The sequence below is a fragment of the Pan paniscus genome, chromosome 6 (genome assembly GCF_029289425.2).
Source record: "Pan paniscus chromosome 6, NHGRI_mPanPan1-v2.0_pri, whole genome shotgun sequence".
NCBI classification, from domain to species: Eukaryota; Metazoa; Chordata; class Mammalia; order Primates; family Hominidae; genus Pan; species Pan paniscus.
Window position 1 is genome coordinate 116,917,169 of NC_073255.2, and position 15,752 is coordinate 116,932,920.

General features: G+C 42.1%; 1 protein-coding gene across 12 annotated transcripts in view; it reads right to left on the bottom strand.

Moving 5' to 3' along the window:
- Positions 1 to 15,752, bottom strand: part of SMURF1 (SMAD specific E3 ubiquitin protein ligase 1) — a 116,347-nt gene that overhangs the window by 35,120 nt on the left and 65,475 nt on the right. The gene's annotated exons all lie outside the window — the stretch shown is intronic.

The following is a 15,752-nucleotide window of genomic DNA, read 5'->3' on the forward strand; positions in this document are numbered from 1 at the left end:
GAGGCAGAGGTTGCAGTGAGCCAAGATCTCACCACTGCACTCCAGCCTGGGTGACAGAGTGAGACTCTGTCTCCAAAAAAAAGAACTAAGCACAGTGTTGATGTATAGAAAGAATGCAATTAAGGTTATTATTTTATTAATGAGTAATGAGGTAGTATCAATTACTGTTAAGACAGTTTGTCACCAGACCTGCTTGCTACACAACGCAAGTGACTGTGTCAGGGAGACACTGAGGTGCTTTTGTCTTTTGTACTGCTTCACAAATTGTCCTCAATTTTAAGAATATTATGTTTTATTAAGAACTTGTATTTTACAAAAATGTGCTCACATAATAGATATTGTTCTGCCAAGTTTCACTTCGTTTTATAAAACTAAGTGAATAATGTAAGTGATAAGCTATAGCTTTATCAAGATATATATATTTATATAGTCAAGATATATATATATATAACATTTATATATATATATATATATATGAAAAGACAGGGTCTCACTCCGTCACCCCAGGCTGGAGTACAGTGGCACAATCATAGCTCACTGTAGCCTCAAACCCTTGGGCTCTAGGGATCCTCCAGCCTCAGCCTCTCGATTTGCTGGGACTACAGGCACACACCACCACACCCAACTAACTTCTTTTTTTAAAGAGACAGGCTCTCACTATGTTGCCCAGGCTGGTCCCAAGCTCCTGGCCTCAAGCAATCCTCCCAACTTCGCCCCACAAAGTGCTGGGATTATAGGGATAGGCCACCATGCCCAACCAAGATACGATTTATATACCACACAATTCACCCATTTAAAGTGTGCAATACAGTGGTTTTTAGTATACTCATGGGTGGGACAACTATCATTACAATCAATTTTAGAACATTTTTATCATCCCAAAAAGAAAGGCCATACCCAGTTTAAACTAACAATCTTAAACACATTAAGATGGGTTTATTAATATACTTTTTTTTTTTTCAGAGACAGGGTCTTGCTCTGTTGCCCAGGCTGGAGTGCAGTGGCATGATCATAGCTCACTGCACCCTCGAACTCCTGGGATCAAGCAATCCTCTTGCCTCAACCTCCCTAGTAGCTAGGATTACAGGCACACGCCACCCAGCACACTTTGGGAGGCCGAGGCGGACGGATTACTTGACATCACGAAGTGGTGTTAGATTTTGTCAAATGCTTTTTCTACATGTGTTGAGATGCTGTTTTGGTGTTTGGCCTTTGTCTATTGATACGGTGCATGACATTAATTGATTTTAAGTTGTTAAACCAACCCTGCATTGTGAGATAAACTCAACTTGGTCACGGTACACAATCCTTTTAATATGTCGCTATATTCAGTTTGCTAGTATTTTGTTGAGGAATTTCACATCTATATTCATAAGGGATATTGGTTTGTATTTTCCTTTCCTTCATAGGCTATCTAGTTTTGGTATCAGAGTGATACCGGCCTCATAAAATGAGCTGGGAAATATTCCCTCCTCCTCCTCGTCTTTTTGTTTTGTTTTGGAAGAATTTGTATTAATTCTTCTTTAATGTTGGGTAGAGTTCACCAGTGACGGCCTCTAGGCCTGGGCTTTTCATTTTCTTTGTGAGAAGTGTTTTAAATTACTAATCCAATCTCTTTACTTTTTATAGACCTAGTCAGATTTTTCCATTTCTTCTTCAGTCAGCCCTGGTAGTTTGTGAATTTCCAGAAGTTTGTTGATCTCCTCACTTTTCATAAGTCTATTCAGATTTTTGCATTTCTTCTTCAGCCTTAGTAGTTTGTGTCTTTGTAGATGTTTGTTGATTTCACCCATGTTATCAAATTGTTGGCATACACTTGTTTGTAGTATTCCTTGATAATCAGTATTCCTTGATAATATTTCTGTATAGTCAATAGTAATATTTCTTCTTCAGAGTAATGTAATCTTTATATCCTTCCTTTCCACCTCAGTCTTTTTAGTGGATAGATCACTATTAATTACACCTCCTGCTGATGTTTCATTTCTTGTTACTCTAATTACAAAATACATACTTGAAAATATGGAAATGTGTAAAATAGAAAATCCACAGCCCCAAAACCTCATCATTACTGTTTGTCTAGCATTTGCCTGGCTAGTCTCATGTGCTTATTTTTCCCATTAACATTTAGAATCATTTTGAGCAAGTTTTTAAAAAATGACTTCATAAGTAAATGAGGAAAATTTTTACCTATTTACAATATTGAGTATCTTGAATGTAGCATATTTATCCCTTTATTACGTTTTTTGATGCCCTTAAGTGAGTTGGGTTTTTTTTTCTTTTTTGAGACAGAGTCTCTGTCGCCCAGGCTGGAGTGCAGTGGTGCGATCACAGCTCACTGCAGCCTTGAGCTTCCCAGGCTCAGGTGAGCCTCCCACCACAGCCTCCCAAGGAACTGGGACCGCAGATAAACACCAGCACACTTGGATAATTTTTTTGTAGAAACGGGGTCTCAGTATGTTGCCCAGGCGGGTCTGAAACTCCTGGGTTCAAGCAATCCACCAGCCTCGGCCTCCCAAAATGCTGGGATTACAGATGTGAGCTGCTGCATCCAGCTGAGATTTTAAAGTATTTCATAAAAGTCTTGCACATTTCTCTTTGGGTGGATTCTTCGGGTATTTTTTGTTACTGTTGTGAATGGAATCCTTCCTTTTGTTGCATTTTCTCATTGTTATTTGGATATAGACGAGCTATTAGTTTTCTCACATTAATTTGAAATCACCCATCTATTTGGGCTCTCTTCACACTGGCCTATAATGTTCTGTTTGCTTCAGTTTTCCTTTTCTTTTCCAAAGCTTGGAATATCTCAACAGCTCTCATATAAAATTCAAAGTGTCCAAAACTGAATCTTCCCAATCTGACTAGAAACCTGGTCCTCTCCCAGGATCCATCAGTTCAGAGACCTTACCAGCCCCTATCAAAGGCACAAGCGAGGCTGGGCGCGGTGGCTTACGCCTGTAATCCCAGCACTTTGGGAGGCCAAGGTGGGAGGATCACGAGGTCAAGAGATCGAGACCATCCTGGCCAACATGGTGAAACCCCGTCTCTACTAAAAATACAAAAATTAGCTGGGTGTGGAGGTGCGTGCCTGTAGTCGCAGCTACTTGGGAGGTTGAGGCAGGAGAATCGCTTGAACCCAGGAGGCGGAGGTTGCAGTGAACTGAGATCGCGCCACTGTACTCCAGCCTGGTGACACAGTGAGATTCCGTCTCAAAAAAAAAAAAAAGGCACAAGCGAGAAGACTACATGTTCTCCCTTTTTCCTCTCAATCTCAAATACGTTACCTTCTTAGCATCTCCACCCTTGTCCAAGCTCCCAACACAAGCTCTGATGAACTGACCGTTTCAAGACTTACATCTCATGTCTGTCTTCCTTTTAAAATTCTCCAGTGGCTTCCCCTTGCAGAACTCTAGCCTTATGAGCCTCCGATCCCTCCCAACCTCCCTGTGCAGTCTCAAATATTAGCCACCAATTCTGGGCCCTGGTTTTCGGAGGTGCTGGTGCTAGATTGCTTCTGAATAGAATAATCCTGGTCACATGTCTCACAAATATTAATCTTTGCTCATACAATGTTTGAGTTTAAGGCTCATTCCAGTGGAATTTGGTTATATCATAAAGTGGGGAAAGGTCTCGGCAGTGTTAGCACAAAGAAAATTTTGCTTTGGCCAGACACAATGGCTCATGCCTGTAATCCCAGTACTTTGGGAGACTGAGGCAGGTGGGATCGCTTGAGCTCAGGAGTTCGAGACTAGCCTGGGCAACATGGCAAGATCCCATCTCTACAAAAAATACAAAAATTAGCCAGGCAAGGTGGTAGGCGACTGTAGTCCCAGCTACTTGGAAGGCAGAGATGGGAGGCTCACCTGAGCCTGGGGAGGTCGAGACTGCAGTGAGCTATGACCACACCACTGCACTCTAGTCTGGGTGACACAGTGAGACTTTGTCTCAAAAAGAAAAAAAAAAAAAGGAAAGAAGAAATTTGCTTCAATTCCCTGTAAGGATCATTTCGGGTCATTCTGAATGTGGTTAAGTTAATGGTATATGATTTCTCCTACTAAAATAGCTTTGTGATCAGGACATGGAATTTGGTCTACTCTAGAGATATATGAATAAAAGGTAATTCATTAGACAGCATAAAATCTCATTGTATTTGGATTTTTTTTTCTTTTTTTTTTTTGAGACGGAGTCTCGCTCTGTCACCCAGACTGGAGTGCAGTGGCGTGATCTCGGCTCACTGCAACCTCCACCTCCTGGGTTCAAGTGATTCTCCTGCCTCAGCTTCCTGAGTAGCTGGGATTACAGGCACACACACCACCATGCCCGGCTAATTTTTTTATTTTTAGTAGAGACGGGGTTTCACCATATTGGTCAGGCTGGTCTTGAACTTTTGACCTCATGGTCCACCCGCCTCGGCCTCCCAAAGTGCTGGGATTACAGGTGTGAGCCACCATGCCCAGGCTTAGATCTAGTATTTTTTAAAATATATATTTATGTACCAATACAGTGAGGTTCTGGGGATACAGCAATTAACAAAAGACATTTCCAGAACAGTGAGTTTATTTTTCAGTGTGGACCAATGCATGTTTTCTTCAGTTCCAACCCTGAAGCACCCCTCTACCTTAGCCAGATCATGCCTCTTACATGCCATAATTTCCTAATCACATCCCATAGTTTTCCTAATGTTGGGAATATGGCCAAAGCAAATTACATAATGTTCACAAAGCATTTGAATACATGGAAAGGAAGTGTTTTGCTAACGTGAGGTACGTTCAGTTAGTAAAACAAGCTTCTTTTACCTGGCAAAAGATGGGGTTACAAAAATAGTACTTGAGGTCGGGCGCAGTGGCTCACGCCTGTAATCCCAGCACTTTGGGAGGCCGAGGCGGGTGGATCACATGAGGCCAGGAGTTCCAGACCAGCCTGGCCAGCATGGTGAAATCCTGTCTCTACTAAAAATACAAAAAATTTAGCCAGGCGTGGTGGCGGGTACCTGTAATCCTAACTAGTCGGCAGACTGAGGCAGGAAAATTGCTTGAATCTGGGAGGTGGAGGTTGCAGTGAGCCAAGATCACGCCACTGCACTCCAGCCTGGGCGACAGAACGAGACTATCCCCCCCACCAAAAAAATACTACTTGTGGTTTCACCCACTCCAACAATGAACTACAGCAAAAACTTAGTACTTTATTCAATCTTGAGAAAGTTTCTAATTTGTGTCAATACTTCTAATATTTCTCTAGCCTGTGGCTAGAAACTTTCACTGCAATGTTGTTATTCCTCTCTTCTTCTTATATTTCTGTGTCTCCAAGTCCTATCACTGTCTTCTTCTGAATGTCTCTTGAATTTGTCTGTTCTGTATTTTTATACCCACTCTCTTCTTCTTGGCATCACCTATGCACAACTGTGCCCTCCCTGATGGAAGCCTCCCTGGTCCACAAGACATTTAGCCACTACATCAATCTTTTTTGTATCTGTAGAGGTAAGATCTCACTCTCTGCCCAGTCTAGAGTGCAGGGGCACAATCATGGCTGACTGCAGCCTCAGACTCCTGGGCTCAAGTGATCCTCCCACCTCGGCCTCCTGAGTAGCTGGGACTATAGGCATGCACCACTATGCTCAGCTAATTTTCCTATTTTTAAAAAATCTCTGTAGAAACAAGGTCTCACTATGTTGCCCAGGCTGCTCCAAACACCTGGCCTCAAGTGATCCTCCTGCCTCAGCCTCCCCAAGTGCTGAGATTACAGGACTAAGCCACTGTGCCCGGCCCAGATCAATCTTTTGAATGCCATTTTCATGTTCTTAGGCAAAAACATCAACAACAACAAACAACAACAACAAAAATCTCTAATGACTGTATTTTACTGTGAATCCTGAGTTTCTCCCTGGGTATTAAGATTTCCCATTCCCTAACAACACATTTATTCCCCATTATTCCTCATGGTATAGCTTGGATTAGCCCCTTTTACCCACCCCAGCTACCTCCCAGAGTTTATTCTTGCTTCTTAACCCATCAGACAATCCCTCTCTCCTTGCTGGGCCCTACATTCAGGGTCCAGGCCAGGCATTTTGTCAGTGAAGCCTCACTCAAGCCAGTGTTTCCCAAACGTCAGTCTGTGATGACATTTTCACTAGTGCCAAAACCAAAAAAATAAGGACAATGTAAGCGGGGTTTCCATAAAACGAAACTAATTTTAAGTGGCTGTTCTTTGTTGTGATGTTATGTCTTTCCTGCTTTTTTCATGTTAAAATGTTCTTTCTTTAATGAAAGAGGTAACAAAAAACGGTGACAGAGCAGTGACTTGGCAAAATAAAAACTAGGCAATATTATACTGATCCCCACATGTACATAAATGTTTCGACTGCTCTGGGAATTACAACTCTAACCATCAGTGATCAGCTCCCTCTTTTTAATCCTATTTAAGAATCATATAGTTTAGTATTCAATTACTTCCCATACAGGTGGCTTTGTTCCCCAGCTAAGTTAGGCCCCTCTGAGGGAGGAACCATCCATCCATCCATTCATTCATTCATTTTCTGGGCCAGCGTTTCGCTCTGTCACCCAGGCTAGAATGCAGTGGCACGAACACAGCTCACTGCAGTCTCGAACTCCTGGGCTCCAGTGATGCTCCCACCACAGCCTCCTGAGTACCTGGGACTACAGGGCATGCACCACCACCCCTGACTAATTTTTTAATTTCTTGTAGGGACAAGGTCTTACTATGTTGCCCAGGCTGGTCTCAAACTGAGCTTAAGCGATCCTCCCGCCTCAGCCTCCCCAAGTGCTGTGCCACTTCCAAGGCTACTGTACCAGAGCCACTGATCTGTCAATTCTCATACAAATTTAGGATATCTTCAAATTTGCATTGAAGGAAAAAAAAGTCACATTTCAGTTATATCAACAGATTCAAATGCCAAAAATGTTAAGCTCATACAGGAGAACTGAACTCCATTCCATTATCTGCAACTGAAACAAACACTTCTTTCCAATCTTGCTCAGTAAGTTTATGCATACACAAGACTCACACACGTTTCCACTATTCAGACACCATTAAATGATCAAATGATTTCTTCCTGCAGGGAAAACTGTCTAAGTTAACAAAACAACTTTAGCACCCGCCGGCCATGCCTATTGGCTTTGGAGGTGGGAACAGATCTCTGGTAAAGTGACAGTCCTGAGGTAAGTTTTCAAAACACCTGTTTGCTTAAAATATGGATGTTACAGTTCATCTTCTACAGTTGCACTAAATTAAAAATAAATGACAAAATCATGTGAACTATTTGCCATCAGAAGTGTGACAGAATTCAGATCATACCCCCAAACGTGGCAGGGTTAGGCAGAGCTGTTGTGGCAAAAACTGTCTCTTCTGTGAGACACAACTGAGCCCCAAGGACGAGGTGGGGATGTGCCACCTGCTGCCTGTCCCCACGGGTTCCCTGCCAGCACCAAACATTAATACTATCTGTGTGATCCTTTCTAGTCCAGAAAGCTCTTCTATAAACACTATTCTCTTCTTATTCTCATAGGATGAGGGACATGGACACACAGACCGATGGATTTTTTTCCTAATTCATGGGGGAAGGCATCTCTGCTGCACCCCCATCCCACTCTACATTAATGCGGCATCATCATAGCTCTTTGCAGAGCCTGAAATTAAACCCTTTCTTTATTTGCATTCTTCTTAATGCCTAGCTCCACTGAAGCAAGTACTGTGTCTTTTATTCTTAACCACTGTCTCCCCAGAGGCTGAAACAGTGCCTGGCACATGCAGTTGACTTTAAACATACTTGTTAAATGGTATTAGGCAATGACTTTTTTTTTTTTTAACTGTGTAGTTAACCCACTAGAATGTAAGCATCAAGAAGGCAGACGCTGCCTTCTCAACTGTTACATTCCTAGCACGGAAGCACAGGGCCTGGCAGAAATTAGCGCTTGATCAATGTTTGTTGAAATCAATGGATAACTGCCTGCTTGAATGAATGTATGAAAACAACTGTTTTGCAAGCACCACAATGTGATGTGTCTGACTCCTATGCCATGTTCACAAGGAGTCGAGAGCCTGGAAGCTTTGCACACTACTGCCTGGAAGATCTGATTCTTTGGAAATAAAATATATATATATATTCTGCAGGTTCAAAGCAGAAGTATTATTATAATGAGAGAGAAATAAAGTAATAAAGTACATGTCAAAAAACAAGTACTAAAGTCCAGAGGACATTTGGAACTTTTTTTTTTTTTTTTTTTTTGAGATGGAGTCTTGCTCTGTTGCCCAGGCTGGAGTGCAGTGGCACGATCTCAGCTCGTTGCAAACTCCACCTCCCAGGTTCAAGCGATCCTCCTGCCTCAGCCCCCCTAGTAGCTGGGATTACAGGCATGTGCCACCATGCCCGGCTAATTTTTGTATTTTTAGTAGAGACGAGGTTTCGCCATGTTGGCCAGGCTGGTCTCGAACTCCTGACCTCAGGTGATCCGCCCGCCTCGGCCTCACAAAGTGCTGGGATTACAGGCGTGAGCCACCGCGCCCGGCCAAAAACGGGACACGGAACTTTTTATTTGAACAAAGCTCTCATGAAGGAACCGTCATTTTTACATCTTAAGGAATGATCTTCAAGGATTTGTTACACCATCACATTCCAAGAAAACCGGTAACTGGGGATCGCTCTCTATTTTTTAACATTAAAATGTTATTTTTCCCAACACCCTCACAGAATCTGCAGCCCCTGAAGTAGGAGCTCTTCCTGGATGGAGAAAGAAGACAGGTCGCACACAGGAAGCAATTGCCAAAGCCATTGTTTTCTTTTGTTTGGTTTTTTCTTAAGTATTATAGGCTAACACCTTTGCTTTGGAAGGTAAGAAAAGTGTCTCATTAAAGTCTATCTATATAGGACAATTTCTATCTCCAGATAATGTTTCTGTCTTAAATAAACCCAGTGGAATGTTTTACAGCGGAACACGGGCAAGGCCAGACTCAGCGGCTCATGCCTGTAATCCCAGCACTTTGGGAGGCTGAGGCAGGAAGATTCCTTGAGCCCAGGAGTTGGAGACCACCCCTGAGCAACGTAACAAGACACTGTATCTTAAAAAAAAAAAAAAAAAATAGAAATTAGCCAGTTCAGTGGTTTGCACTACTCAGCACCAGCTACTCAGGAGGCTGAGGGAGGAGAACTGCTTGAACCCAAGAGTTCAAGGCTGCGGTAAGCTATGACTGCACCACCACACTCCAGCCTGGGCAACAGAGTGAGATGCCGTCTCTTTAAAAGAATAAATAAATAAGAAGAAGAAAGAAAAAAAAAAAAAGTAATCATAAGTAATAGCAAGAGAAAGCAATGTCAGCATTTTCTCTCTCTGTTTTCTACCAAATGAGGCAGTATTATTATTTTATAGAGATAGGATTTTGCTATGTTGCCCAGGCTGGTCTCGAACTCTTGGTCTCAGCAATCCTTCTGCCTCAGCCTCCCGGAGTGCTGGAATTCCAGGTGTGGGTCAACATGTCCAACCGAGGCAGTATTAATTTGACACATAGAAAGATCAACAGAAAATCCAAAGGCGGCCAGGCGTGGTGGCTCACCAGCACTTTGGGAGGCCAAGGCAGGTGGATCACCTGAGGTCAGGAGTTTGAGACCAGCCTGACCAACACAGTGAAACCCTACCACTACTAAAAATACACAATTAGCCAGGCGTGGTGGCGCAAGCCTGTAATCCCAGCTACTGGGGACGTTGAGGCAGAAGAATCACTTGAACCTGGGGGACGAAGGCTGCAGTGAGCCAAGATTCTGCCATTGGACTCCAGCCTGGAGACAGAGCGAAATTCTATCTCAAAAAAAGAAAAGAAAGAAAAGAAAATCCGAAGGTGAGGATGAAGTTTAGCAAGGTAATACACTGCAAAAACCCCACACGTGGCTATGAAAACCCCAGGAAATACACACAATCTTCTAAAACAAAGTGCCTTATAATTTCTTTCCTATTTATCATTTTATAGTGCTACTTCCATAACACTGAAGTATTTAATGGTATTATTTTGCCTGGTTTTATCATAAAAGCCATTATAATTATTTGGCTAATCATTATTCACATCACAGTATAAATCAGCGTAAAATAATTATGCTCAACTTGATTGAGCATAGAAGGAAAATAGAAGCTCAGAGAGATTAAGCAACAGCTCAAGGTGACCTGGCAAAGTTAGTGACGGAGATAAGAACTGATCCATCTCCTCAATGAAAACCACAGCATTCACTGACTCACGCTACTTCATCAAGACAACTGAGCATTAAGAATGAAAACATTTTGGTGGCTCATGCCTGTAATCCCAGCAGTCTGGGAGGCCGAGGCGGGTGGATCACAAGGTCAGGAGTTCGAGACCAGCCTCGCCAAAATGGTAAAACCCCGTCTCTACTAAAAATACAAAAAAAGTTAGCTGGGCCTGGTGTTGGGCACCTGTAATCCCAGCTATTCGGGAGACTGAGGCAGGAGAATTGCTTGAACCTGGGAGACGTGGGTTGCAGTGAGTCCAGATCGCGCAACTGCACTCCAGCCTGGGCAACAGAGTGAGACTCCATCTCAAAAAAAAAAAAAAGAAAAAATTTGTCACAACATTAAACGTTTCCAGTCGATGTAGCTAACAATAGATTCATAAGATCATTTACAACTTAAAAAAAAAAAATCAACCAGACACGGTGGCTCACGCCTGTAATCCCAGCACTTTGGGAGGCCAAGGCAGGTGGATCACATGAGGTCAGGAGTTCGAGACCAGCCTGGCCAACATGGTGAAACCCCGTCTCTACCAAAAATATAAAGAATTAGCTGGGTATGGTGGCATGTACCTATAATCCCAGCTACTTGGGAGGCTAAGGCAGGACAATCGCTTGAACCCAGGGGGCTGAGGTTGCACTGAGCCAAAATCATGCCACTGCACTCCAGCCTGGGTGACAGAGTGAGATTCCATCTCAAAAAAAAAAAAAAATTGGTCATGACCCAGCAATTTCACCCTTAGGTATGTCCTCAATGCAAATGCACAGATACATGCTCACCATGTAGTAAAAGGATAATAAATAATAGTAGCACAGTTCCTAATAGTTCTTTTATTGATTGTACTGTTTGATTGTACTCAGTTTTGGAACTGAGAACCATTGAGATGTCCATCAACAATACAAACAATAAAAAAGTTGTGGTCATCACAAAATGGAATACTATACAGCAATGAGAATGGCAGATCCTAACAACACACACATTTATGAATGAATCTCACAAACATAATATTCAATGAAAGCCACAAGACAATACATTTCATACAATGCCACTTATATAAAGTACAAAAGCAGACAGAACTAATATATGCTGTTAAAGTTAGGCTAGTGATTATCCTTTAGCAGGATAAGGTAATGACCTGAAGGACGCATGAAGAAGGTGACTGGGGAACTGGCCATGCTCTATGTCCTGACCCGGATGCTAATTATATACATGTGTTCAGTTTGTGAGAATTCAGTGAGCTGTACACTCAAATATTTATAAATCAATCATAAACATCAATAGACAGAATAGAAAGTCCAAATATAGACCCATGTCAACTGATGTTCTTCAAAGGTGCCAAGACAATTCGATGATGGGGGAAAAAAGATAGCCTTGTCTAGACTGGAAAATAAGAAATCCAGTCAGAATGAATGGGATATCATTATGAAAAAAGAATAATAAGTCTCAACCCTTACCTCACATCATACACAAAAATTGACCTCAAACGGAGCAGAAACATAAAAATTAAATACAATAACATAAAAACTAGATACCATTAGGAAAATGAAAGGGCAAGAGACAGACTGGGAGAAAATATTAACAACCCATATGACCAACAAAAGACCTGCATCTAGAATAAAGAACTCTACAACTCAATTAAAAAAAAAAACCCAATCCAATTAAAAAATTGATATTTGGCTGAGCACAGCAGCTCACAACTGTAATCCCAACACTGGGAAGCCAAGGTGGGAGGATGACTTGTGTCCAGGTGTTCAAGATCAGCCTGGGCAAAACAGTGAGACCCTATCTCTATAAAAATTTTTTAAATTAACTTTTAAATAGACACCTTACCAAAGAAGACATCACATGGCCAATAAGCACAGAAAAACATGCTCAGTATCAATAATCATTGGTACAATGCACAATGCACATGAAAACCACAGTAAGGTACCACCACATACCTACTAGAATTGCTAAAATTAAAAAGACTGACAATACTAAGTGCTAGCAAGGAGGTGGAAGTAGCAGTAGTAAGTAGTGTTTTCCTGACTCCTGGAGACATTCTAGCAAATTATTATTATTTTGAGGCAGGGTCTACACTCTTGTCACCCAGGCTGGAGTGCAGTGGCACAATCACAGCTCACTGCAGCCTCAACCTCCCAGGTTCAAGCGATCCTCCCACCTCAGCCTCCCCAAGTAGCTGGGACTACAGGCATGCACCACCAAGCCTGGCTAATTTTGTTTAATTTTTTGTACAGCTGGAATCTCAGTCTGTTGCTCAGGCTGGGCTTGAACTCCTGGCCTCAAGTGATCTGCCTGCTTCAGCCTCCCAAAGTGCTGGGATTACAGGATTACAGGCCTCTAGCAAATTACTGAACCTGCAAAGGGAACCCCCGATTTATTTATTAGTCAGAAATATAGGTGACAACCTTTGATTTGCAACTCATGGATAAGGTAGGAGTAGTCTTGTGGGACTGAGCCCTTAACCTGTGGGGTCTTTGCTAATTCTGGGGAATTAAGCGTTGGGATTGAATCGAACTGTAGAATAGCCAGTTAGCATCAGAATTGGGATTGATGTGGGGGAAAAAAAAAAAAACCCCACACATTAGGTGTCATCAGTGTCATGTGTAACAACAGCTCAGAGTATCACACACAGGTCAATTTTTGTGTATGATGTGAGGTAAGGGTTGAGACTTATTATTATTCTTTTTTCATAAGGATATCCCATTCATTCTGGCTGGATTTCCTATTTTCCAGTCTAGACAAGGCTATCTTTTTTTCCCCATCATCGAATTGTCTTGGCACCTTTGAAGAACATCAGTTGACATGGGTCTATATTTGGACTTTCTATTCTGTCTATTGATGTTTATGATTGATTTATAAATATCTGAGTGTACAGCTCACTGAATTCTCACAAACTGAACACACGTATATAATTAGCACCCAGGTGAGGAAATAGAGCATGGCCAGTTCCCCGGTCACCTTCTTCATGCGTCCTTCAGGTCATTACCTTATCCTGGCTAATTTTTTATTTTTTATAGCAATGGGGTCTCGCAATGTTGCCCAGCCTGGTCTCAAATCCTGGGCTCAAGCGATCCTCCAGCCACAGCCTACCAAAGTGCTGGGATTACAGGCGTGGGCCCCCACACCCAGCCCCTACTCCTTAAGTGTGAGCTGTGTGTAGTGACTTCCTTCCAAAGAGTCCAGTATGGAAAGAGGGGGAAAAAAAAGTAACTTTACAGTGGAGAAACCTGACGAACACCACCTCAGCCAGGTGATCAAGGTCAACATCAACAGTGACAAGTCACGCTGATATTAAGAGCATGGAATTTTGACAGGACCCGATGAGAATGGTACTTCACTTCTGTGGTCTTCCTCTCTAAAATGCATAATCCCAACCTAATCATGACACAAACATCAAACACTTCCAGTGGAGGAACATTCTACAAATACCTGACCAGTGCTTCTCAAAGCTGTCAAGATCATCAAAAGCAAGGAAAGTCTAAGAAACTGTCACAGCCAAGAGCAACCTAAGGAAATATGACAACTAAATGTGATGTCATATCCTGGATGGGATCCTGAAACAGAACAGGTCAGTAGGTAAAAAATAAGACAGTGAAAGCATGGACTTGAGTTAGTAACAGTGTATTAAAATTGCTTCATTAATTGCAACAAATGTACTGCAGTCATGTTAGATGTTGTTAATTGGGGAATCTGGACGTGTGTATGCGTATGTACATGTGTGTGTGTGCATGTGTGCAAGTGTGCATGTGTGCACGTGTGCCCATGTGTATGTGTGTGCACGTGCATGTGTGTCCATGTGTGTGCGTGTGCCTGCGTGTGTGTGCACGTGTGTGTGCATGTGGGGGTGGAAGGGGTAACATGGGAACTGTCTGTCCTACCTTGGCAATAATTCCATAAGTCCAAAATTGTTCTAAAAAATAATGTCTATAATAAAAAAAAAACAAAAAAAAAAGGTTACAAAACAGTGACGAGGTAAACTCTTTTTGGTAAAATTGTGTGTATGTGGATAAATGTGTATTTAAGAGTCTGGAATGATGTCAACTAATACAGTATAATTATCTTTCTTTAATAATAAATTATGGTATAATTTATTTCTCTTCTTTTCACCTGGTTGTAATCTTTAAATTTTCTGCAAAGAATGATGATATGAAAAACATTTATGAGGAAAAGTAAAAGCTTACTTTTTATATTAAAATATTAGTGACTTTAAAAAAGGATTAAACTGACAGTAGCTAGGATTCTTAATCCACTTCTTTTTTATTTTTTATTTTTTATTTTTTATTTTTTTTTTGAGATGGAGTCTCGCTCTGTTGCCAGGCTGGAGTACAGTGGCGCAATCTCAGCTCAGTGCAACCTCTGCCTCCCGGGTTCAAGTTATTCTCCTGCCTCAGCCTCTCGAGTAGCTGGGACTACAGGTGCCCACCACCACACCCGGCTAACTTTTTGTATTTTTAGTAGAGATGGGGTTTCAACATGTTGGCCAGGATGTTCTTGATCTCTTGACCTCATGATCCACCTGCCTCAGCCTCCCAAAGTGCTGGGATTACAGGTGTGAGCCATTGCGCCTGGCCTCTTAATCCACTTCTAAGCACAGGCACTGGTGCTATGTCTGGTTCACTTTCTATTCTTTGTTCAGATTATTAATATGTCATTTGTGATTTTCACCATCAGGCAACTCTAAAGGGCTGAATATGAAATTTTTCCAGGTTGATGTATAATATAAATATGTTACAGAAGACAGGGACAAATCAAAAAGAAATGTCACTAATGTCAGTAACCACAGAAAAATACAAAGTTTTGAAGACTCGGGGTAAAATTTTTCAAAAATTAATTCACAAATAAAACAGCTTTTACAGAATCCTGAAAGGGCTCATTCTATTACTCGGTTATTTGCTTCGTTATCTGAAATTTTGTGGCTTTTCATGTCTTTATTTAAAAAAAAATAGTGGCACCAGTGCCGGGCACAGTCACTCACTCCTATAATCCCAGCACTTTGGGAGGCCGAGGCAAGTGGATCACCTGATGTCAGGAGTTCAAGACCAGCCTGGCCAAACATGGTGAAACCCCGTCTCTACTAGAAATACAAAAAAATTAGCCGGGCGTGGTAGTGGGTGCCTGTAATCCCAGCTACACGGGAGGCTGAGGCAGGAGAATCACTTGAACCTGGGAGGCAGAGGTTGCATTGAGCTGAGATCATACCAGTGCACTCCAGCCTGGACGGAAAAAAAAAAAAAAAAGTGGCACCGAATCGAGAGCTTAATTTCACACTTCCAACTTGAATAAAATTGACAGATAATTAGGTTTGAGACTGACAGACTGAACACATGCTGTGGACTGCCTCTTCTTTGCTATACCAATAGGAATGACAGAATAGATATTTAAGATAAACATATACACAGCTCTGCTCACAAGAGGAATCCTTAAAACAGGGGTCCTCAACCCCTCCTCCCCTGCACCCTCCTCCCCATCCCCCAGGCTGCACAGCAGGAGGTGAGCAGCCAGCAAGCA